This window comes from Typopeltis vanoorti, chromosome 8, assembly GCF_054136105.1.
Source record: "Typopeltis vanoorti isolate ZY-2024b chromosome 8, IOZ_Tvanoo_1.0, whole genome shotgun sequence".
Classification (NCBI taxonomy): Eukaryota; Metazoa; Arthropoda; class Arachnida; order Uropygi; family Thelyphonidae; genus Typopeltis; species Typopeltis vanoorti.
Window position 1 is genome coordinate 9,282,500 of NC_143556.1, and position 26,887 is coordinate 9,309,386.

The window sequence follows — 26,887 nt, forward strand, 5'->3', positions numbered from 1 at the left end:
ATTGTTTAAATGCTTCCCATACAACACTGTCGATACTCTTCCCATCCAGCAACCAATCCCATTCCACTGAACTTGGTATACTCCTCAGTTGGTCCTAATTTCCTGCTTTGTAGTTCAGCATGGAACCTTTTTTGAACGGAACATTCATAAACTTGATCACACACATGATCCCAACCACGTGCTCCACGTGGTCACCAACCGGAGGCAGAATGGTTAACGTCTTTAACTGAAACGCCCTCTGACACTATAATCAAATCTAACACTCTTTGACCTCGAGTTCCTTCTGTCACATGCTGCGTGAGAAAGTCGTCCCGCAAACAGCTCAATAAATTCAGTTTTATCTTATTCTCATGAGATTTTACCGCTAACCAATCAATATTTGGATAATGATGAAAGGGGCGAGAGGGAGATGGAACTTCCCGTAATGCGTTATCTTGCAGCGATTGACAAGCAAACATTGTTGCAGCTTAGCGTAGCGGAATTTCAATAGACTAGTAGTGATATTTTGTCTTTTCTGGTTGGCAACACTGTCAGCAACAGTGAACAGTAGAACAGCAAATCAGCAGTTATTTATCAGAGCTCGTCATTGTGAGAAGCACAAAGAAAATCGTGTAATATTTTTGTGTTTTTTGTAGGCCTACTATTTCAACTATGGATAAGTACATTGGTACCTTCTATAAACGGAAAAATAGCTGGGAAGAAAGAGTGATAGTACAAAAAGAGTTTGAAATGACAATTTGTGCGTAGTTTCTGTAAAGAAAGAAGTCTGTAACGAATCCACAGCGGGATTACCGTCAGTTGCAACTAATTAATATTATTGCAACTGACGCAATAATATTAATTAGTTGCAATAATATTAATACGTTGAACGAAAGGAAAGATTTGCCGACTTGCTGGACACTCGACCAGTGGATCGCATTCAAAGGTAAATGCAGTTGGTTATTTTGTAAGGACGGAGGTTTGAGGTGAATAACGTGCGATTGCCTCAAATTTATGATTCTTACTTTAAGGGTTCCGGAGCTTATTCGTTTAGAATTTAACCACTGATTTCGACAGGTGTAGCCCCCCCCCCTAATTAGTTGAACCGAAAGCTGGAACGGTCAGCAATTTTTTTTTAAAGTTTCAAATACCGAATCTGAGTAAAATTCATCCCATAATAATTGCTGCATTGACGTCGCATATTTTATCATATTAATATTATTATTATTATTTATATGGGTACTCACTCCATGGAGTCCAAAGTCTTATCATGGGAGACCCAAATGTGAACCCTCGTTTCCTCCATGCTCTCCATGTACTGAAAAATGTCTTCAGTCAATCTTACATCATCCCTTTAATAACTTATAATTTCTATCACATCCCTTCTCCTTCGCCTGTCCGATAAACTCTGAAACCCACACAACCCTCAAACTTTGTTAACTTTTGCAACGTTATTATTATTTTGAGGAAAGTAGTCCAGGGAGTCAGGGACTCATCGAGGAAGGCGACATACTACACGCACCAGCTATCCTACTTATTCTTGAATTCGTTCACGCTGCTTGCACTCAAAACATGCAACGCCGTTCCATTCCAATTAGCATTACTCTGTGAGAGAAATATTCACCCCTCACTACACACATGTAATCATAATATTAATGGAGCCTTCGGGGTTCAGTCGCAATAAACGAAGCCCTTTAATTAGAAAGACCTGGGCTTTTCCTCAGGGAAACAGGCAGTTCAGTCCCATGAGCGCGCGCGCGCACACATACACACATACAGACATGCAATTATCGGATAAGTAAGACAATAAGAAACCAAATTGTTCTATAATTATTCCGTAGTAAAGTAGCATTCCTATCCCACAAATAATTAGGTTGAGGAGGATGAGGGGATAGCATTAATCATTATTACTACTACTACTACTACTATTGTCCGCGCGGTTAGCCTAGTGGCTTTGCGCTTCGCAACCATATGTCTGGGGAAGGAGTGTCCTAGGTTCGATTCCCGTCGGAGACGTGAGGAGCTGAAGGATCTTCCTCAGCCATAGCCAAGTTAGCCGGTCTTGGGCGCGGGCAGTAGGGTTTTTCCCGCCAGTTTATCTGGTGTTTTTCATCCCACAAGCAGGCAAACCGGCCCCGTGAACACACACGGATACAGCCAAGAATACCTTGAGGCATAGAAGTGACCATTCTATCCTCGTATTTCGGTTACGAAATCCAAGCATGCTTGGAAGGTTGTGGGCCTTAAAGGCCTGTTAAAGCCATTGGGATAGATAGACTACTACTATTAATAATAATAATAATAATAATAATACACGTACTGATAATACTACTACTAATAATACAACTAATGTTTTTTTTTAAATAATATGTTTTTCCTACTATCATCACACAGTGTATTAATATGTTCAATTAAGACATTACATTTTCTACCCTGTACGCAGAAAATGTAATGTCTTGTACAAAATACTGTACACAGGTGCAACCTTGATTGCTATTAATACTTTTTCTTTGAATATAAATACACTTTTTTTTCATATCAGCATCGTCATTTATTATTATACACCGTACTGACATATGCATTACTATAATTTGCAGTCTCTGATTATGAGGATTAGTTGATTGAGGCGGGCTAATCTCACTTACTTAGAAGCTGGTGTTAGCTTTTATTAAGAGAGTGGAATTAGTCTTCGATATTTTATGTTGTTTGGGTTGAATGTAGGCGTTGAATGCTGGCGGCTTGTGATGTGTTTATTAGTGTTAAAGCTATATTAATCTCTCTCCCAAAAATATGCATGAATGATAAAGAACTTAATGGAAGCGCTCCCATGAAAATGCTTATGGATGAGTGATGAGGCAGAAACACAATCTATAGTAGAGTCTTAGTAGAGTGGATCTCTGTGTGAGAGAGTAGTCATCAATTAGTTGGTCTGTGTCAAGCATTCTTAGGAAGTTTTTTGGTATCTTCTTCAACTTAATGGAATATTTATTTCTAATGCTCCCATCACCAGGTTTCTCCATCATAAGCGCATCCTGGAAGTCAGTGATCATCAAGCAGTCTAAAATCTTTCATTACCACAATGATATTCGAAGTCTTCTTGTGGGTCTCTTCGTGTCAATTCTATTTGTAAATACTTGTTCAATTAACTGGTCATATTCTCTAGAAAAGTCACTAAACCATTCAATTTTCTTACCTGTTATAAAGCACAGGATGTTGGTTTCCTATTACCTCCCTTTGTCGATAGATCAGAGTTTTTTGGTTCGATTTTCATTATAATATTCAAGCCTTCAAGAATTGTATACATGAACGGTGGCTGCTAATGATGATTCCTGTCTAGAATAAAATTCCACTTTGTCAAATATATAATTATCCACATACAAGATGAATCGATCTTCTACAACATTGAAATGCGCACATGTTTATATCACTACTTCTAGGCTTCCTTGCCTTCATTCGAGCAGACGTTCACCCAAAGATAAAATGCCAAGAATATAAACCACCAGAATGTTGTTCCTATTCTTTCCCATCTTCCTTTGCTCACTTGGATGGCTAATAACCTTTTTTTAACAATGCTAGATTGAACAGGGTGGTGAGAGAACATTTCCTTGGCACAGTCTAGATTATATTTCAAACTTGATGATGTTCCTAGAGGAAACGTTCCTTACAGAGGGTGTGGTGTGGCTAATAAAATGTTATATCACATTTATATACTTTTGCGGTAGTCTAGAATAGTCGATGTGTACTGTCATATGTTTGTTTATATTCCACAAATAATAGATAGAATTCCTAATGCTTTTGTAGCAAGTGTCCCAGAGGGAGATAGAGAGAGAAATACCTCTGTACGAGGTGGTCTGAAAAGTTCTCGGCGTCGATCATAAATGGCAATGAAATTCTTTTGAAATGACTATCGGCATTTCAAAAGAACGTGTAGGATATATTGCATTCTTCATGCAAAATATTGCGTTCTTGATCTGCTGCGAACAACCATCGCGCAAGATGGGTGCCGCGCTTACTCACAGCAGATCAAAAACGCACTCGCATGAAAATCTCTGAACAGTTCTAGGAGCGGTTTAACAAGAATAAAACTGATTTTGTGTGTCGATTTATTACTATGGATAAGACCAGTGCTTAAAGTTTAAACGAATAATCTCCGAGGCCCTTAAAGTAAGGTTCATAAATGTGAGGCTATTGCTAGATTGTCGCAACATATTTTTTTTTTTTTAATTTCATTTATTTATTTGTTCTGGTGGAGTTTGTTTAGATCCTTTCCCTTTAACACGTATTAATCCATTTATCCACTCTGATGCTAAGTGAATACCCTGATGTGAAGAACTTGCGCCTAGGATCTGTACTTCTGCACATGTTATACACCCCAACCCACAGTCCTTACAAAATAACCAGTTGTAATTACCTTTGAATGCGAGTGTCCACTGGTCGAGTGTCCAACAAGTCGGCAAATCTTTCCTTTCGTTCAACGTATTAATATTATCACATTGCAACTGACGGGATCCTGTGTTTCTGTGGATTCGTTACAGACCTCTTTCTCTTCAGAAACTACGCATTACAAACTGTCATTACAAACTCGTTTTGTATTATCACTGTCATCCGAGCTATTTTTCCGTTTATCGAAGGTACTAATGTACTTATCCATAGTTGAAATAGTATGCCTACATAATAATACACGATTTTCTTTGAGCTTCTCACAATCACGAGCTGTGATAAACAACTGTTGATCTGCTGTTCTATTGTTGGTCATTGAATGTTGTTGACAGTTTTGTCAACCAGAAAAAACAAAATATCGCTACGAGTCTGTCAAAATTCCACTACATTACGCTGCAATAATGTTTGCTTCTCAATCGCTGCAAGACACAGAAAGTTTAGGAAGGCATGGTGTCATTTCCAGACTGACACAATATCAAATGTATGGAAGTGTGGTTACCATGGTATCTGATTTAAAAACTCTTTTGCGTGACCAGCTATTTTGATGTAATGTAACCAAGAAAACGTGAGTAACAAAAATTTTATTCATTGAACTCTTTGGAAAATGATACGAGTGTAAACTAAATATTGTGAAACATTTTTAGGTAATTACATGTTTTTCGAATTTTTCTCAGTGAATATATTCGTAAATAGTATTTCAGCAAAATAAAATATGCATTTGTGAACTTAAATGAACAAATATGTATTATTGTGTTTTTCAACAGTGAAGTTTTTATTCAGTTATTCTGATTAGAATTTGATATTTAAATCCACAACTTTATACCTTAATGCAATTCTGTTTAATTATTGTAAAAAAATCACTTCTGTGAAATTAATGCCAGGAACGGGGAAAAAAGTGTTGAAAACTGATATCCACGTAATGATTATTTTAGAAATTTTCTAATGCTACCTATTGACATTGTTTGAGTTATCTGAAAACATTTCGTTCACATAATCGAAAATCCAAACTGTTAGAATTTGGTGGTTTTACAGAGAGACAGAAGATAATTTAACCCCAAAACCTGACTTAAACTCTTAAAGTTTGGTATAGAAAAAATGTTTGTACTCTCCAGTTAACACAAATACAGATTTTTCCTTTCCCCATACAAAATAAGATAAAAAGACACCAACAGTATATCCAGCAGTATGCGAAAACATGTCGTTGAGTCATCTGCGCAAAAGGTTCATTTTTGAAGGAACGGTCAGTGTGGGGCATGGTAAGTGTAAACAGTACTACAAGAAAATAGAAGAGTCGAGTGAATTTGGACTTAAGGTAATCGTTCATCCACTGTAGCTGCTGTTTTGTGTTTGGTAATGTAAAAATAATGGCTGAGCCACAAAATTCTTTAAAAGTTTCTTTGTGAAAAGTTTAATTGTTTAGAATTTTGTAACAGAAAGTTAACACAAAATATCAGATCAGAGCTAATAATCAGTGAAATCATAATAATAATAATAATTAACTATTTGTTTGTGGTGCCATATGAAGTAATGTATGAAGAAAGAAGAAAAACGAATATGAAAAATCGACAGCGGGTGAAAAATACCAATTTTCAGTTATGATTGGTAAAATTGACTGTCAATTTCTTTTGAATAAGACTTCAAATTTGTTTCCTAAAGAAATTGTTACTTCTGGTGGAATTCTTGTAAGATATGCATTGCCAAAATCACCTTGAAGATGGAAAGAATTACCTGAAAGAGTTAAAAAACAGAATTCTTGGTTAATAAAATATAACCATCAGCTGAAGTGGGAAATTGCTTCACCATCTCTAGACAAAATAAGAAATTGGATGATAGTATCAGCATGTAAATATCAATTTTTATTCGCCAAAAGACGAGAAAAATCAAAACATTAACAAGGTTAATAGGGAGGCCTGTTCTTGATTTAAATGAAATTGGATGCCCAAAACGTGAAAACATAGCATGTACTTTTAAATGCTTTTGGAAATATAACAAACGTTTCTGTCCTTTTAATAATACTGAAAAATATATGTATTGGTTTCCAAAAAAATAATAATGTGACCCTTAATTTTACTACAGTAACTGTTACTGTAGTAAAATTTTTAACAAATTTTACTACAGTAACAGTTTCTTCAATCACAAATGAAGAAACTTTCAGATGAGAGTTACATTGTCTAAAACTGCATGATGGCAATTCTGCAACCATGGGAAGAACCCTTGAACAACAGCGCAAAATTAACAATAAGAAGATTAAGGACCAAACAATAAGATTGTATTTTTCACGTTATTCATTTTCTGTATGTTAGATTCAGTAAATTCAATTTGTAAATAATTTTTCACTCAAATAAAATGTGTAAATTGAAATGAACAAGAGGGTGTCGTTGATGTGTTATGCAATTTTAAGTAAGACTATATCTTACTTAATTTTTTTTTATTGTTAAATTTCTTTCTACAAACTAACCAGAGACTTTTTTTTTTTTTGAAATTCCACTCAGTGAATTAAAAGTCTTATTTGTTCATGCAAGCCCTCAAATATTTCAAGAAACTGTGTCAACTCTTGGAAGCAAAAGGAATCGAGTATTAAATTAATAATCAGAATTTTAGTGGAGAAGATTTCGCCTGAAAAGTGACAATTTTAGTACTATATCTGTAGATACCTCCACCAGAATAGAAAAAATAAAATAAAATAAATAATAAAAAGTTTGTTTATAAAAAAAAGACAGATGTGATAGCTAATAATGTAGTTGTGTCATTGGAAATGAATAAAGTACAAATGAATTAAATAGTGACAAAATCTGTAGATGTTTCCAACAGACTAGTATATTTGACCATCGTTTGGAATTAAAGTGCGACTGTTAGCATTTGGTGATTATAAAATTATCTAATGGTACTTATTGACCTTCTTTGAGTTATCTGTAAACATTTCGTTCACATACACAAACCCTGAACTAACATTCTGTTAGAGATTATCAGTTCAGGGTTTGTGTATGTGAACTAATGTGTACAGATAACTCAAACAAGGTCAATAGGTATCATCATAAGAACACACCGCGCAAAACATCAAAAGGGAGTATACGTTGTACACTCACGTAAACATATCATATAATCTAAAGTTTTAAATGATTGGAAATTGGTAACATGGAAATTAAACTAATTACAAAGTACAGAATACTACTGAGCTAATATTCATTTGAAATAATAAGAAATAACCATTTATTTGTTGTTCTGGCAAAAAAAAAAAAAAAGTGTCTAAACGAAAACGCTAACGGAGAGTTCAAAACCTTGTTTGTCTCAATATCCATTACTTAACTTGCTAATGCTAAAGAAAAATAAATAAATAAAATAAATTTCGGTTACAGAAATAGATTAAGAGCACAAGTAATCGCAGATAAAATTAATAGTCAGAGAAGGACAATAAGTTTTTTTTTTTGTTTGCTCAGTTATTCTGATTAGAATTATATCTATTTGTTTTAAAAAAAATAAAATGTAAGCCAAATTACTACAGTAACAATTACCCATGGGAAGAGTTCCAACCTAAGCACACGCTTTCTCGTCTCACCTCAAAAACATTTAGTCACATCAGAAATCGTGAGTAACACACAACCCTGGGAAAATGTTTACCTTTGAAGAATACCGCGATACACCTGTGAAGGGAAGTGATTAATTATTTACAAATGTCTAAACTAAAGTTCCCACGCCAAAGAGAGCGAAAACCAAATGAGCAGAAATGAGTCAGTCTTCTTCGAGATAAATGAACATCACTGCCAATGCCCCAATCAGAAAATTTCACAAGAAGGCTCAACAAAAAAAGCGAAGAGAAAAAAGACAGTTTAAGATAACACATGAAATCTACAGTGTAGGGGGAAAGAAATTCACACAATTTATTTATTGATTAGAATTATTAGAGACTTATTTTTAAACCAATATGTATTGGTTTAAAATAAGTTTTTGTGTTTTGTGCATCCTGTAAAGTTAAAAAAAAAACTCATTTCACTTGTCAAAATTCCATACTCTAACAACACCCTGAATTCCAAACAGGAAGTAACACGTACCCTCAACAAAACGGCGTTTAGACTTCAACTCTAAGATGTCATTTTGGACAAAACCCGTGGGAAAACATAGTATGAGACAAGGTGCGAAAGACATGAACGATACGTACAGAATCTATAATGAAAAAGTCAACTGGATTTTCAGACTTGTGTTTGTGTTCTGTGCTGTGAATATATGTTAAAAATCAACAATTTGGAATATTCAGAAAACCTACATAGTACGAAGATGTTCCCATTCTGGAAAGAAATGTAAGTTAATCTTTTTTTTTTAACTTAAACGTAATAAGTGATATTTGTAATTTCAATAACCACTGCTCATATGTTTTGGTAAGCACAATGCTAATAGTGAATAGTTTTTTTTTCATGAAAATAATCATCGGGTACATATTAGAGTATCACCATGGATACATTAGCGATTTTTCATGTCTAATTTGTGTGTGTTTGAGAGGACACCAGCATATAATTAAATTATTCAGAAACCCTAAATACTGCCGCCATCACGACTCTACAATTCCCAGCCTTTAACAGGAAAGAAATGCCCCAAAATGTATTGGAAGTACATGAAGATGTTTGTCACCTTGAGAAAATTCCAAGATATCTCAAAAACATCGCCCACAATTCCATAGGCTAACCAAACCACTCTGTGATATCACAGTGACATATGTTTCCTAGAAATTTCCAAACACAAACAGAACCAAACACACCACGCGATGTCCATGACAGAAGGGGGGAGGAGCCCCAAGAGAAATTCCAAACATTCGAAACTCTATCATATTACTATCTATCACCGATAAGGCCATGCATAAACCATTCACTTATCTACATCTGATAACAGCACACAACCACGACACTAACGTCGCTTCCCCCATTCACCCTACCCCCTATTTTGTTAAAAGTGTCCCACCAATCACACCACGAATCCTTATCCACTCATATATCTTACTTTTCCATTCAAAACAATAACATCACTTATTTACAACTAACAAATTACATCGCTTATCTTCATCTCTGATAACAACACACATCCACGACACGATTCCTTATCTTATCTTGATCTTGATCTGGTTCAAAGTGCCCCACCAATCACGACACGAATCCTTATTTCCAACCATCACCCACAATTCCAAACGCGAATAAAACAAACAACGTGACGTCACACACATAGATGCTCCCCAGAAAAATTCCAAACAGTCCAAACTCATGACGTCACACACGCAATGACGTCATTATCTGAGCAACCAATCATGTCACGATTCCTTATCTGATCTTGATCTGTTCACAAGTGCCTGGAATGTTTGGAATTGGAATTGGCAACAATCAATGTGTTCCATAGTTGGAAGTATGATTATTAAGTCATTGATTGTTGCCTGACTATATAAGCAAGCATCGAGGGCTTCTTTATCAGTTGACAAGATTGCTGTTCCTCTCCCCAACCATCCTGACAGGTTATTTGGGGAGAGGAACAGCAGTCGGTTGGTTAGGGTAAGAAAGTTGGTAATGGTGGGACGGCGGGTAGCGGATGCGGCATCGGCGGCGAGGTTGGGGTGTGGAAGGTGGCTATATGGTTAGATGTTGAGGGTTTGGTTAGGTTAGACCTAACCAGACTCTGAACAGGGTGGGTTGGTGGGAATAAATTAATCTACACTTGTGGTATTCTTACTCCGAAAACTCTGTAGCTGGTGATGTAGAATAACATTTTTTTCCAGGAATTACGTAGTTTTCCTGATGATTGATAATGAATGGATTACACATCCAATACCGAATTCATTTTGAAATCTATTATATTAATTATAAAGTTGAAGAACGGGTGGAAAACAGATTACTCCACTCCGTTTGGAAATCATTAAATTAATGATAAGAATACCACAAGTTTAGATTAATTTTTTTCCGTTTTTTTAAAAAAACTTATTTTTCTATTTTAGATTTTTTTTCACGGTTGCAGATATCAGACTGTTGGGTGAACTCGAATAGTTGGATGTCAAGTCAGTTGCGAAACCTTACATCAGACCATGTCGACAAGAGAAAGTGGATTTCTCTGGTTGTTCTGGCATTCTTCCCCTGATAAATCTTCGTGGCATTTATAGTAGATGCTGTTCCTCTCCCCAGCCACCTTGACAGGTTATTTGGGGAGAGGAACAGCGGTCGGTTGGTTAGGGTAAGAAAGGTGGTAATGGTGGGACGGTGGGTAGCGGACGCGGTATCGGCGGCGAGGTTGGGGTGTGGAAGGTGGCTATATGGTTAGATGTTGAGGGTTTGGTTAGGTTAGACCTAACCAGACTCTGAACAGGGTCGGGTTGGTGGGAATAAATTAATCTAACCATGATTGGTAATGAATGGATTACACATCCAATACCGAATTCATTTTGAAATCTATTATATTAATTATAAAGTTGAAGAATGGGTGGAAAACAGATTACTCCACTCCGTTTGGGAATCATTAAATTAATGGTAAGAATACAAGTGTAGATTAATTTTTTTTTTCGTTTTTTTTTTCAAACTTATTTTTTTATTTTAGATTTTTTTTTCACGGTTGCAAATATCAGAGTGTTGGACGAACTCGATTAGTTGGATGTCAAATCCATTGCGAAACCTTGCATCAGACCATGTCGACAAGAGAAAGTGGATTTCTCTGGTTGCTCTGGCATTTTTCCCCTGATAAATCTTCATGGCATTTATAGTAGAGCATCTTGTTTCTGGTTTTGGCGATCCTAGTGTGACTTTCCGAATTCCTTTGTTTTCCTGTTGGGTGGACGTACGCATCATGCGATTCTTCTCATAAGCGATTTGAATTCTGTGCGTTTATAGAAGTCATATTGTATGGAGTAAGTTACTCTGTTAGAAAGAGCTGTTCAAGCTAATAGTACTAGTTAGGTACTAGTTGCATCCAGATTTCTTGTTCGATACTGTAAAAAATCAAGGTTAAAAGGGGAGCGATCTCAGGCACGTCCGAGCCTATTCGTTGTGTGTGCGTGTTGCTTTAAATAGTTATTACTACGGAGAATCGATGTCAATTTAATATGACAAAATGTAAGGTTATGCATGTTGGGGTGAAAGGATTAGCAGCAGTATACCACATTGGTGGAAACATGCTCCAGGAGATTAATGAGGCCAGTGACTTGGAAGTGCTGGTGGATAGGGAGATAAAGTTCAGGGGACACATTGCAAAAGTGGCTAAATCAGCTCATCAAATCACTTTTTTGCTGAAGAATACTTTGACGAGAAGATATAAGCAAGTTATAGTTCCTCTGTACCGAGCCTTGATAGGAACTCATCTCGACTACTGTGCCCAGATTTGTTCACCTACTTTCCTTCTTAATGGAGAGGAGGTGGAGAGAATCCAGAGGCGAGTGACTAAGATGATAGTAGGTCTGTGGAATGAACCATATGAGAACAGGTTGAAGATTTGTGGGTTGCAGAAATTGATAGATAGGCGAAAAAGGGGAGATATGATTGAGACGTTCAAATTACTGAAGGGTTTCTATAAAATTAATTCAGAAGATATTTTTGAGAATAGGACTGGTGGGGGGAGGACTATGGGACATCTATAGAAACTGAGAAAGAGTGTGGTTAGAAAGGGTGTTAGAGCTAGGTTTTTTACTTGGAGAGTGGTGAATGAGTGCAATAAGCTGCCAGAGTCTGTTGTGGGTGCCATGACTGTGAATGAGTTCAAGGCGAGGTATGATAAATACTGTGAGAATGTCGAATAGGGCATCCCTCGATAAATCTAAGGACTCCTTGGAGATACCCATATGATAATGATAATAATAATAATAAATTGCAAAAAAAAAAGAAAAAAGTGTTACATAAATTTTTTTCTATCAATTTGACTGATGTACACAATACGTTGTTACTATGAACTTCACAAAAGTGTATGTTCAATGCTTGTATCAGAATTGTAGATGAATTTGTCCATTGATGTAAACTGACTACGAACAGCGATGGAATTTCCGAGTGCGTTTTGCATAATATTGCATTTATTTTTTCAACTTTTTCCCGTAATAGTAATATGTTCAATAGTTCGGCTAAATGTTCGATGTATTTATTGTCGTGTTTATTTCTAATGTTACATCATCGTCATTTGTCTTTTTCACTGCTTGTAAGTCCAACCAATATCATACTGAATTTGTGGGCTATTCTAGTCCTGGTAAATTTGGTTATTTTTTATTATTATTATTATTATTATTATTATTATTAATAATCAAAATTATTATTATTATCATTAACCACAATCAAAACAGACATTATGGTTCCCAACCATAAAAGAAGCGGAACTTCTCTCTGCAATACATCAAATCAAACCAAACAAAAAGCCCAGGAATTGATGGTATAAGAACTAAGGATATCAAGCAATACGCAACTATCTTAAGTCCTATCCTACTAAAACTAATAAAATATTTAAAACAGGACAGGTACCAAGTATGCTAAAGACCGCCATAATCACACCCATATACAAACATGTAAAAACAAATTTAATCAGCAATTACAGACCCATAGCGACATTACCAATTATCAATCAAATTATGGAACGGATCGTACTAAAGAAACTTACAGCATACACAGGGACCTTTCATATTATCCCCAAAACACAATACGGTTTTCAGAAAAATAAGAGAACAACATCTCTCTTGGAAGACTTTACAGACGTAATTAATACTGCCTAGCATATCTCGCGTATCGGGTCAAACCGAAGCAGAGAGCTACCAGTAACCTGTGGAGTGCTACAGGGAGCTGTACTCTCTCCAACTCTATTCAACATTTACACGCACGATATTAATCAGCTACCACTCAAAGGTAAGATATTCCAATACGCAGACGATACAGCAATAATATCCATCCATAATAACGCAAGCATAGCCCAAACAAATATGCAACGTGACATAAATCTGATCATAGACTGGCTCACGAAAAACTCCATACACCTAAACTCAGAAAAGACAAAATTAATGATATTCAGAAATCCACTGACTCGACCAGTTGATAACAAATACATAACCATCCAACATCCACTTTCCAACATAAAAAACACACAGAACAGCAAAACCACTACAATCACTCAGGTTGAAACAATACGATACCTTGGAATTTACTTCGATGCAGATATGAAGTGGAATAGCCACATAAACCATCTACACAACAAACTCCGAACAATAAGTGGCAAACTCTACAGCTTAAAAGACATAGTTCCCACACACCTAAAAACACTAATATACAAAGCACTGTGCCAAAATATACTAAGATACAACAACGTATGCTTTCTGTGCACCCTACAAATTAAATAGATTAACATCGCTACAGTACAAAATGGCAAAACTGATCTTTTGGGAACAAAGAGAAAATCACGACCTTATAAACATTGCAATGTCAAAATACAAAACACTGATAGCAAAACATTTATTTCACTATGCAGCCTTGCTAAAACATTATTTCGATGCCAACTGCAGGACAGTCAGAAATACATACCGTATAACAAGACCTCAGACAACTAATTATATCATATATAAATACAATAATCACTACGGAAAGGCCACGCGAAACTTCTACATCCCAGACATGATAAACAAATTACCTTTTGAATACAGAAATCTTACAAACTACAATAGCCTGAAAAGAGTTCTAAGGACATTCTATGAACAAGAAACACGCACCCAAAATACCATACAAACTTAATGAAACACAATATATTCGTTCAGGCTTCTAGTTCAGCGACGCATCAATACATTCCAAGTTATTGTGTGTGTGCGCGCGTGTGCGTGTGTGTGTGCGTGCGCGCGAATTTCTGAGTCATAGATTTCGTATCTTCCCAACACAGCAAAAAAAACAATAAATAATAACCAACTGGTGTCATCCTCAGATAAGCTTACATATAAGCTTCGAGGATGAAAGCAGAGACATCAGTTCTCATCCCAGATGTATCATATGTAACCAAATGCATGTAATGTACGTATCACATGTAAACCAATGTATGTATTATATGTATTATATGTAAACCAATGTGCGTAATGTAAATATCACATGTAAACAAATGTAAGTAATGTATCATATGTAATCAAATGTATGTAATAACTGTAACAAAAGTATGCAATATAGAGTGATTATATCCATTGATATTGTATATATAGAGTGTAAAATTGTAAAGAAACATCTGTAATAATCATCATTATGAATATTATAATAATGTAAACAATTATTGTTATTATTATTATTTTAAAAAACTTTATGTACGAGAAAGTATTTGTTATGCATAATTGTGTTCCTATAATGTATGTAATTTATCTGAGAAATAATAAAATATTAAAAAAAATTATTTAATATGACTTTACCTTTCAGTTCATTTTTGCGGACTTCACAAAGGGGACGAGAAGTGAGCTTTGCTAGAATTTTGCAGAAGTCGCAGCAAGTACTTGTTCATCCCAGGTGGGGATGAACACCATTTCATACTTTCCTCCATTACTCAACCTTAGTAATTTTGCTGTTTCCTGTTTGAAATTTATCGCAGATAGTGAGGGCGAGACGTCACTTCCTTCTGAATATGAAGAAATTCTTTTAAATTTTCGGAATTTCCATCCAGAATTGCCAAATGGAGAATTTGGGAGTCTCGTGCATAACAATATGCATAATAATATAGCTGACATTCAAACTTATTGCAAAATGGTGACCTTTATCATCAGCAGAATTTGACAATCCATTATAAAATTCGATTCTTCTGAAAACATTAAATTTTTTTCCTCACATTTCCCATCCACTGAGGGGATGATCATTAAATGTTCTATGTTCTATTAATCCTAAAAAGAATTGAGTTCTGCCTTTGAATAAAAAAAAAAAATCCACATGTAATTGCCATAAACGGACGTTGGAAAATCATACTTTTTCCTTTTATAATATATTATTACTAAATGCCCAAATATTATAATGCGAATTACGAGCCTGGCCAACAGATGGCACCACTTGTGGCGCCATCTATCTGCCAAACGGCGTGAAAGTTTGGGATATTGCTTTGCAAAGCAACAGAATGATGAAAACATGGATCCGTCAGAGTACTCGGCCGTTTTCTATCCCAAATTCATTTCCATCTGAAGGTCAAATAGTAGGAAGATTATAACTGGCCCAAAAGTGTGCTAAACGCAAAAGTAAAGGTAAGAGTATCTCATTGAAAAAGACCATTTATGACTCTCAGTGATTGAGCTGCAGGTTAATGAGAACTCAGCTCGTAAAAGAAAAAGTTTCGGGTAAAATGAACCACTAATTGGGAGGATAAAAGTGACACAATGGATAGAGAGAGAAAGAGGTAAGAATAATTTATTCTCATTTACTCAGTGGAACCAGGTAGATAAGAAAAAAACACAACAGCAGATACTTTGAGATGAAATGACGATATTTGAGAAAAATGTAATGAAAAACCTTCCCCTCTCGTCTTGTCCTTAACTGGTTTGCTTGAAGGAATCGTTTCTGCTACAAATTAACAACTAGTATGACGAACATAGTCATTTTTTGCAAAACAAAATTAAAATAAAATAATCAAATCTCTCTGACGAAAAAAAGCAATGCAATCAGTGGCGGCCCGTGGCTTGAAATCGTGGGGGTGCTGCAACTTTCGAAATATACATACACACTGTAAGTGCGGTGTATACGTGTTTGGATAAAATATCAAAATTATGGTAAAAATTTTAATAAAAAATTAAACATGAAAAAATATTGTTTATTATCGATAAAGTTATACAGTTTGGTATGATTCAAAGTTACTGAAAAATAAAATCCATTCCTTTAATTGTAATTTAAGGATTGGATTTACAATTTTTGGACGTTACAATTAAATCCTTTAATTGTAATGTCCAAATATTTAAAGAGACGGAGTGAACACGATAAACATTACGAACACTCTACTACTACTAGCGCAAACTGCATATAAACAACAGTGGAACTGAGCGACAGACAGTGCCGCATTACGTTAGTACGCATCACTATGACGAGCATATGCTTGCGCGCGTAGCAATATGACACTGTGGTAAACACAGTGCTGCTATCTTCCTTCGCCCTCCTAAGAGCTACAAGATGGATTTTTATTATTTTTTATACAAAATAAGAGAATTGTGTAGGATTGTTGATGATAAAATTAAACATTACAAGCAAATATAAATAAATTAATAAATATATTTATATAGCGAGAAAAATTGGGGGGTGCTGCAGTTCCGTAGTACCTATGCACGAGCCGCCCTTGGATGCAATTATAATTCATCTGCAACGGTAAGTCTCTCTTTCTCTCTCTCTGATTCCTCTCAGATATGATGTAACATGAGCAGACGAAGCAATTCCATAATTTGGGAGTGTCCGGTGGAGGCCTTGAATGTCGAGAAAAAGGTTTCTCCAGGTTTAAACAGCTGCACGGAAACCCCACTCTCTTCCTTGACTTAAGTACGAAAGAGAGCAAGCACAAATCTCCTCCTTCCGAACATATCAAGGTCAAGCATGGACATTACGCAATGAAGGTCTGCCGATAATGTAATCATTCCGTACAGTTTGCCTTTCGCAGATGTGCGGTGATACTCTGTTCACAGTAATGTCGACGAGTCATTTTGCTGGTCGCTCATCAGGGAAAGCGGAAAGCAACAGGTGTCCGAGTGCACGTTACGGAAAGTGATGCGATGTCAGACGGAAATCCCTCCATTAAGTATTTGCCTTCTTTACAAGATTTTCGCAATGAAATCCTGCATTTCGCATTGAAAAGGACTGCGTGTCGATTATTATTTTTTGAAGAAATTTCACAGCAGTTACTTGATCTTGAGAAAGCTGGTTTTCGAAAACGGACAGATCTACTTACAACGTGAAATTGCCTCTCCCCCGATGGAGACAAGGAATCCCTCAAGAGTAAATGGTTAAGAAATTCTCTCCGCTCCCACATACACCCCAGAGCAACACGAAACTCCTTCCCTCAATCCAACGACTCTGTTAAGGAGAAGAAACATTATCGAGCGTATGATACGGGATTAGTGGCAGGACATATTTTGTCGCTATTCTTCATATCTCTCTGCTTATTTTGAATGGATGTGTAATGGGGGGGGGGATTATAATGAAAAAGAAAAAAAAAAAAACTGCCGTGACCAGGATTTGAACCTGGGTTATTGCGGCCACAACGCAATGTCCTAACCACTAGACGATCACGGCTGTTGAAAATACGTCTTCTATAATTTCTTACATTCACACTCCAGCTACAATTAACACGGAATCCAGTTTAACACTAGTGAGGTTAGTTTTTAGTTTGGTCTAATTCTGTTGGTGTAACGAGGCATGTAACTCGTTATTAGAAAAAAAATGACGAACCAGTTCATACTATAAACCTCTAGCACCATCTACCGACACAAATTAGCACTATCCTTATCAGCTTTAATATACATTAAAAGTTTCCATGATATTGTGAGGTGTGTGGATTATGTTTTCCATATCAAAAAGTATTTATGCAAGAGAATTGTTTATTTTAAAAAATCTTTGTTTTTCCAGAACAGTTTAATGAAAGACGTTTCAATAGGAATGTGAGTCCCCCCGTTCACCCTGTCTCCATGTTAAATGGCCCATTGCTTGATCTGAAATGTCCTCAACTCGACAGAAAATCTCATTTTTGTGATAAAGTTGAGAATTTCGAATATTGACGTACAGGGTGTTCCCTCACACACACGCGCGCTTTCTGTGAAGGCTAGGGGGGGAGCATAAAATTTGGATAATATGTGAGAAAATTTTGGAAAAATATTATTTGAGTTTTGTGCATGAAAGTGAGCTGTTATGTTTCTTAAAATTAATTTTTTAGAAGAAAAAATTTCAAGAAATAAAAATCTAAAAACTGTTTAAATATTTTCTAAAAAATTCATTTTTTTTATTAAAAGGCTTTTAATATTTTCTACGTATGTCATTAGAAAGTTCTTTATTGAGTTGGTTGATAACATGAAAAAAGGAGGGTCTGGTGCAAAGGGTTCTGACATTTCCACTACTTTCAAATCCTCATGTGATTGATAAAGTCGAAAGGTTACAAAAAATGTCTCGTAATCCTCTCCGACGCTAATGGGAGTTCAAAGCCAGAAGAGCAATAACAGACGTAATTCACACAACCTCTGCTTTGGCCCTAACTCAAGACCATCCCAACCCCAACAGTGCATGCGCGTTCATAGCATGTAGTTGCTTGAATAAACTCTTCTTGGAAAAAGGTCTTCGAATTCTTGATGCAAACAGAACCCCTCTCTAACCGCCTCGGCATAGAATCAACTTTCCATCCCACATTTTCGTTTCCAACCTGTTACCATTCTCGACAGAAGCCATTCAAATCGATTAATGACCTTTAAAGATAGTTCAATCAAGCTTACAAGGAAAGAGGAAGTCAACGAAGGAGATGTGTTTGTGTGTGTCATTTTTCATCACTTATTTTTCTGCTGTGCTACAAAAACTTCACTTCGAAGCCTGTTAAAAGAACTCCTTTCATTTGCAATGCGCATGGGAAATTGGTAATCTTGATTAAAAAAAAATCACCCCCTTGCATTCATTTTTGCAATTTTGTACGAAACTATCTCGCTCCATTATAGTATTATTTCTCAGGAGCTGCAATTTTTCATCCCATCAAACCTCCGGAGAGTTTCAGGGAGATTCCATGTGCCCCAAGAAACTTCTTCTCAACGACTGTCGCTTCACTGTCCGGTCTGGCTGGACAGTGACGTGACTAATTCCATACAAATCCCAGATTTGTCCTGCTTTGGATCACTGCTCTCACACATGCAGTGGCGAACTGAAAACGCCTCTAAAAATTCTTCATTTTATCCAGAAGAGGGTGGGGTGGACGCCTATTTCATGAGCCGTCTCTCGCAGACTCTCTCTGTGTTCAGCCATTATCACACAAGGTCAGTTTCGCATTCTACCTCTTCTATAGATATTTCCAAAGGGAGGGGGATGCTCCACCTGCTTTTACAATTAAATTGCTAACTCACCGAACAGGCCACTCCCATTCATTTCTTATTCCATCCACTTTTGTTCTCTTTTATAGCCTTCCATATGAAGTATTCCCCAAAGACTTCCAGGTTTCCAAAACGAATATCAAGAGATTTATTATTTTTTTTTTTATGTTGGGTCCATACACAGGAGGTTGATTGGGCAGCCTATAGTACATTAGTACCGTGTACGGGTGATTACTTTCCTCTTGATCCCTGCTCGCGCCCATAGTTATTTACGATACGCTTCGCAATCTCTCGTGTGCGGGAATTTGAAATAATAAAATAAAATAAATATTCAGTGGCGGGAAGCCACGAAGGGAACAAAACAAGCTTTCTTTTCTTTTTAAAACTATTTTTAAAGACTAAAAATAGTTTATTTTTAAGATGCTTTATTATTATTATTATTATTATTATTATTATTATTATTATTATTATTATTATTATTTCCATTTCTTTCGGGAGAATTCTTTCCACTGTTCTCCACATCAGGAGTCTGATTTGGCCTCACAATCAACCCTCATATTCAAGAGTCCGCTCATCGCAATTGCGCACTTGAATAAAATTTAGAAACCAAAAGGAAAAATATTTCTAAAATGATTGGTCTCTCCAAAAATGTGACACAAGAGGCGTTTTGGGTGTTGGGTTGGTCAAATCAAACACATTTCGAAGAATACAAGGTTCACGTTAGGAACAACGCAGATCTCTGAAAACATTGGCCGAAATTTTATTATTAGATCCATTCTTTCAATGCCAAATGTAGAAGTACATTCATTGCTCTGGATAATACTTTATCTCTGTAGAATCTCGTTCCTACGAGCAACACTCTGATGTGATCTTTGTTTAGCATTAATATTTGCGATTGTTGGTTTGTAAGTCAAAATGCATTCGTTAAATTCACTGATAGTATGCAAATTATGGCGAAATCCGATACTTATTTTTCCTTCGAGGGTACAGATTTAAAAAGTGTGTGTGTGTGTGTGTGTGTGTGTGCAGAGAGAGAAAGAGAGTGAGTGACAAAACATGATGACGGCCTAGCTAGTAGCGTGCTGGGCCTTCTTTAACCGAGGTAATCGCTTGCAGCTGTCTTGGCATTGACTTCAGTAGACGACGGAAGATGTACCCAAATAGCTTGAACCAACTAAAGAGAACAACATCCCGGAGATGAGATGAGCGATCAAGCGAGGCGCTGGTGCAGACAGTGCTGAATTTCATATACTACCACAAATGTTCAATGGGATTAAAATCAAGAGGATTAGACGAACAGGGGAGCACACGGAATGCTCTCCAAACCGTGTTTGCACAATGAGAGCCTTGTGACACGAACTTTTCTCGGTGGAAAAGGTAGATCCATTGCGCCACACTGTCACCACGTACGGAAATACGTGGTCCGAAAGAGTCGCTCTGTAAGACTTAGTGGGCAAGTTGTGTTCATCGGGGATAACAGGACCCAGTGATGTCTATGAGACCAATCCTCATACCAGGATACCTCAACAACGGCCTGTTTCCGGCCAACCGTCCAGTCTGGTTGGCCAGAAACTGACTGGGTGGACATGTGACTTATTTTGGCTTATGGGTGTACATCTCTCAAATCATGTTGCGATAGCACTTGATTTGAGAGATATTGCACTACAGATATTGCTCCAACAGCATTGCACCATGTCACCCGAAGCGTGTCACTTTCTCACAATGTAGGAAAGATACTGTATTATGCAGAAGCACTTCACACCACAAGTCGTTCTTCTTAGCTATACACTACCACCACCAAAGGTCCTTTGAGAAACCAGAACAAAGAGTTCGATGCCATACCAGGAGAAACAGCGTCAGGCTCACACTTTCTTGGCATGAGGCTTTCCTCAGCCATGTATCACACGCAAACGAGCCCATTTGATGGGAGAGAGAGAGAGAGAGAGAGAATATTATTCGTTGCTAACGTATCCATAGAGATTTCACTTTGTGTATCTCTCTCTCTACGTTATGCCCTATTAGTAGTAATAGCGTGAACCTTTCCTCTCGTTCGTAGACTTTTTGAACTCCTGGTTAATCGCGTCCACTTAGGACCACCGAGACTGCTGTACTCCATTCCAAGAATCACTTGGTCTATCCCTAGTGCTTCAGCTTTTTAGTGTGTGTGTTTTTCAGCTGGCTGATAATGTGAATGTAGTTGATGACGTTCCCTATTGTTGATGCGATGCTTCCCTTGATGCAGTGATCTCTTCTCTTCCAGTCGAGTCCATGCATTGAACATTTTGTTTTGAGTTGTATCGAGAAGGAGGGCAAGAAGAGTTTTATATCTGATATTATTTCGATAAATTTCCTTAATTCACACACTAAAATTTGCTCGGTTTAAGCTAAAATTGGAACAACTTAATACGTTAGCGAATATTGGAAAATTTCATATAAATCTGTCTAGTCTTCTGACTAGACAGATTTAGATGAAATCTGTCTTGTTGAGTAAACGGAGGGAAAGCAACTTAAAAGATTCTTTGATACTTTTGCATCGAGAAATTGCTTTGAGACAAGATGGTTTTCCTTTTGCATCGTTGCATAGTGAAAATGTTATGAAAAAAACATTAGACATGTGACAAAAGCATCGAACAATAAATTTGTTTCCATAATCATATTTGTCTGTTTTTTCACAGAATCCCACGAAAGAAAACGAAAATCTCGTTTACAAATAAAAATAAAGAGAAGTGTATTAGGACAGGTCATTGTATCAAATAGCTGTTTGCTTCTTTAAGTTTTCCAAAAGTGAGGCGCCAACTTAAGAAGGTTAGTGCACGAAGCCGATTTGAATCGGATTGCTTTAGGATTAAGCCCTTTTCTTTACATACAATCCAAGTGGAATTGTAGTGAATGTTATGTGCACGCATTACGGATATATTGAGAAATATAATAAAAAATGCATGGAATTAGTATAACAACACCACACACAGTTATTCTCTAGAATTCTATATCGGGAAGAAGTCCGACGTACAACTTCTCAAGAAGCCTCGATTTTTTTTTTGAAGCAAATCGTTATCGCTAACGTTAAACAGTTTTTTAAGGGCTCCGCCCACGAATGGTTGAAAACACACACACACACACACTAGTATATTTTGTGGTATTATTAAATGCTATTGTTTTCATTTTAACGAGTCGGGTTCGCATAATATTTTTGAGAGATGAGAGAAGATTGTTCGGATCGCCATAAATTAGTTGAGTTTTTTAATGATTCTTTCGCTGACTCTCTTATTTTTTCTACTCTTTAATAATGCAGAGACATCCTTCACAATGCACCCCTTAAGGACATTAGCAAAAGCAATGTTCGTGGGCAGAGAAACATGCTGCTGGGTCAAGAGTTTGCCATCACCAAAGACATCTTTCACGAGGCGATGCGTTCCACCTAATTAATGTTATGAGATGACCGCAGGGGTGCACCGACCCCCGTGTGAACCGCTGTGTTAGCGACACTAGAGGCTCTCTGATTTCAAAATCTTTATCTTCCGTCTTTTGTGTAAGGTTAATAAGAAGACTTTCTTGTCTTCTGCGATCGTTAATATTCTGATTTAAACGGTGCGAAAGCCATTGGGTGAAGAGAAGTGGGGGAAAGGGGCTGTTTAGGTTAACACAATGCTCACAAGAAGTAAGCCTGGGCGAGCTGCTAATCTATTCTGTCTCTCTTTTTTTATGTCAATTTGTCTATCGAGTACTTGGGAAACCGGTGTCGCAGTTTGTCATCTAGCAGCACCCATGGGGGGGGGGGAGCTTTTTCTCACACCATTTGTATTTAATCGGACTGCAAGTGACTGTCACCCTTTCAAAGAACAGCCGTTTGTCTGTCGAAATCACAATGACAATATTTGCGACTGCAAATAAATTAGAATTGATGAAGTTTGCTGACACAAAATCAGCGTCCGAACAGATCTCAGAAGACAATGCATCAAGCACTTTTTAATGAAAGGTGCTAGCGAGATAGATCTAGATCATCGCGTTACAGGGAAAGGCATTAATTCCTCTTATTTGTCGGATCTCATTTAGGTCACGGAGTTTTTCTCAGTTTGTTTCTGTTCCATGTTCGAAGTAATTGCTCTCTTTTCTTGGGATTTCTCACGTTATTAGTTTCGTGGGTTCAGAAGGGGTTTCTGATGAAACATTTTATAGCAGGAAATTCTTTGATTATTTTTTGGGTCAGTAAATTATTTTACAGGGGCCACTGCAAACAATTATCGGCAAAGAATATCCCGTTGCTTGGTTATTTTTTTAGTTTACGTTATCCCAAACTGCATTATGGTTTGGGATAACGTAAAGGGAGTTATATAATTCAGCACATCCATAAAAGAACGGTTCGGCAGCTTCCGCCAGCTTTATTATATGAAGAGATTTCTTAAAATTGTCTTTTATTTCTACTTTGTTTTCAGAGCGATTTCGACGTACGATATAGCAGAAGATCACATGATCTTCTCATTCGGGAATGAATCGATGTTTGTTTTCACGGAGCCATCAAAGACAATGAAATTCCCTCTCTCTCTAAGAATTAATTTAACTTTACCACTTCTCTACAAAACGAATATATATATATATATATATATATATATATATATATATATATTATACACTACGCCGCCCAACCCCCGAGTTCCGGACTGGTAGGCCGGTTCTCCTTGAATTCTGACGACTCGAACTTTGAAGAATCGACACTGAGGATAGCCCCTGAGTTTCAAAACGTTTCTAATAACTTGACAAAAAACGTCACACAAAAACGTTACATAAAAAGGCTTATCGTTTTATATCTATAGGGTAGTTCTATATATATATATATTATCACACAAAGTCAAACCATGTATTTCCGCCAATAACAAAACAGGAACTGGAGGAAGCGCTCTTACAACTAAAACCAAAGACCACTCCAGGAATAGACAAAATAAGACTCACAGACCTTTTAACACACTTTGAACAAATAAATCCAATAATTTTTAGACTCGTGAACATAATATTCGACACTGGCATTATACAACAATAACTAAAAACGCCAATTTACAAACATGGTAAAAGAAACGATACTCAGAACTACAGATCAATAGCTAACCTACCAATCATCTCCAAAAAAATGACATCTTGAAAAAATGACCTACAAAAGTACAACATTATCTCAAAAAACCATGAATATAGCTCTAGAAAAAAACATGTTCGCTGTCCTTTTACGTCTTGACTTTTATTATTATTGTTATTATTATCACAATTATTATTATAATTATTGTATTATTATTATTATTATTATTATTAAATATTATTATTATTAGTATTGTTATTATTGTCGTCGTCTGACAAACAAGTCCACAAGAAACAATCTCACCTGAAAAAACCAGTTGCCAAGGACTTAAACGCATCGCAAGACAATACACCAATCTTTCTATCTGAGTATTTAACACCATTCAATCAGAATCTGTTGTACCAAGCAAGAAAAGCAAAAACAGAAAAAAATTATAAATTTTTGAAGATCAAAGACAGCAAGATACTCTTGAGAAAGTCACAAACTTCAAAGTCGATACAAATAAAAAGCTCGGAAGATATAGATAGGTTGCCAGAGTGAAACAAAAGACTAACTTAGTTCAAAAAGAAGACCTCAACACAACAAAAATGAATCTGAACCATCAGGCAGTTGTAATTACACCAGAATACACCAGCAATTGTACTTTTGACTCGCTTGATGGATGGAAACAAACAATACAAGCGAGAGGACTCTCCATCATGCATATTAACATCAGAAGCATCCGAAAACATTGGTTTTGTTAGAGACTCATCTGGGGAATTACACTGAGATTATTGATATATTGGTCCTAACAGAAATATCCATAATTAATGACGAAGCCACTGCTTTCCAAATTCCAGGCTTCCAACAACATAGATCATGCCGCCAAACAAAAAGAGGGGTGGAATATTAATATTTATTGAACATAAATGAATAGCAAAAGAAACTGCCTATCAGTTTGAGCATGCTGAAACCCTTTGCCTCGAAATCACTAATACCACCAATAGACAGCATCCCATAATACTAAATGCTATTTACAGGCCACCAAACTTAAACATGATAAAATTCTTGCACGAACTCAATTGCTGGCTTTCACGCCAAGAAATATGCTCAACCGAATGCCTAATGATAATCGGCGACATAAACATTAATATTGCAAATGAAAACCAGAACAACACTGTACAATACCTAGACACGCTATCCATGTATAATCTAATACCAGCAATAACATGTACTTGAGAAGAACTATTCGGAAATACTATCACTGCCTCCTGTCTAGATCATATAAACGTCCGAGCACCACCAAATAGTTACACTGCATCTGTCATAAAGCACAAAGTAGCAGACCATTACTTCACCGCTCTAAACCTGCACACAAAGACAATATCCATGCAATGCTCCAGATATGAAAAGTAACACAAAATAATAATAGACGAAGAAATATTCAACCACGAAATAAAAAAAAAAACCACATGGCATCAGATTCAGCAGATATCTTATGCAACAACATTAAACTCACACTGGAGGAACATATAAGAAATCTGCGAAGAAAGTCAGAATTTGTTCAAGAACAAACCAAAACCCTTGGAAAACACAAAACTTAATCCTAGAAATACAGAGAAAGGACGCTCTATGGAAAGAATTAAAGCGATATCCAAATAACGCAGCTTTAAAAACCGAATATAAGATAACGAGGAATCGCATTACAACACAGATAAGAATTTCAAAAAGAAACTACTACAGAGACAAATTAACCTCTGCACAAAACAACATGAAACAAACCTGGCACCTGATCGACAAGATGCTAGATTGTGCTCCCAACACCACCGCCTCCGAAACCATAAAACACAGCTTCATGAAAGACGCAAAACCTATCCAACAACTAGCAAATGACTTTAACCAATACTTTGCAGACTCCATCCAAGAACTTCACAGAAATATTCCCCCAATCACAAAACGAGACCCTCCACTTGGACCACAATCAAAACAGACATTATGGTTCCCAACCATAAAAGAAGCAGAACTTCTCTCTGCAAGACATCAAATCAAACCTAACAAAGGCCCAGGAATTGATGATATAAGACCTAAGGATATCAAGCAACATGCAACTAGCTTAAGTCCTATCCTACTAAAATTAATAAATAAAATATTTAAAACAGGACAGATATCAAGTATGCTAAAGACCGCCATAATCACACCCATATACAAACATGGAAAAAGAAATTTAATCAGCAATTACAGACCTATAGCAACATTACCAATTATCAATCAAATTATGGAGCGTATTGTACTAAAAAAACTCACAGCATACACACAGAACTTTCATATTATCCCCTAAACCCAATATGGTTTTCAGAAAAATAAAGGAACAACATCTCTCTTGGACAGACGTAATTAATACGCCTTAGACAAAAACAAAATTGCCATCGTGGTCTTTATTGATCTAACTA

General features: G+C 36.5%; 1 protein-coding gene and 1 non-coding gene across 2 annotated transcripts in view; one reads left to right on the forward strand and one right to left on the reverse strand.

The window, feature by feature from the left end:
- The window catches only part of LOC150103716 (cubilin-like), a 280,379-nt gene that overhangs the window by 158,729 nt on the left and 94,763 nt on the right, over positions 1-26,887 (forward strand). The gene's annotated exons all lie outside the window — the stretch shown is intronic.
- Positions 17,553-17,624, reverse strand: TRNAH-GUG (transfer RNA histidin (anticodon GUG)). Its single transcript has one exon. It is a non-coding gene; the product is annotated as a tRNA-His (tRNA).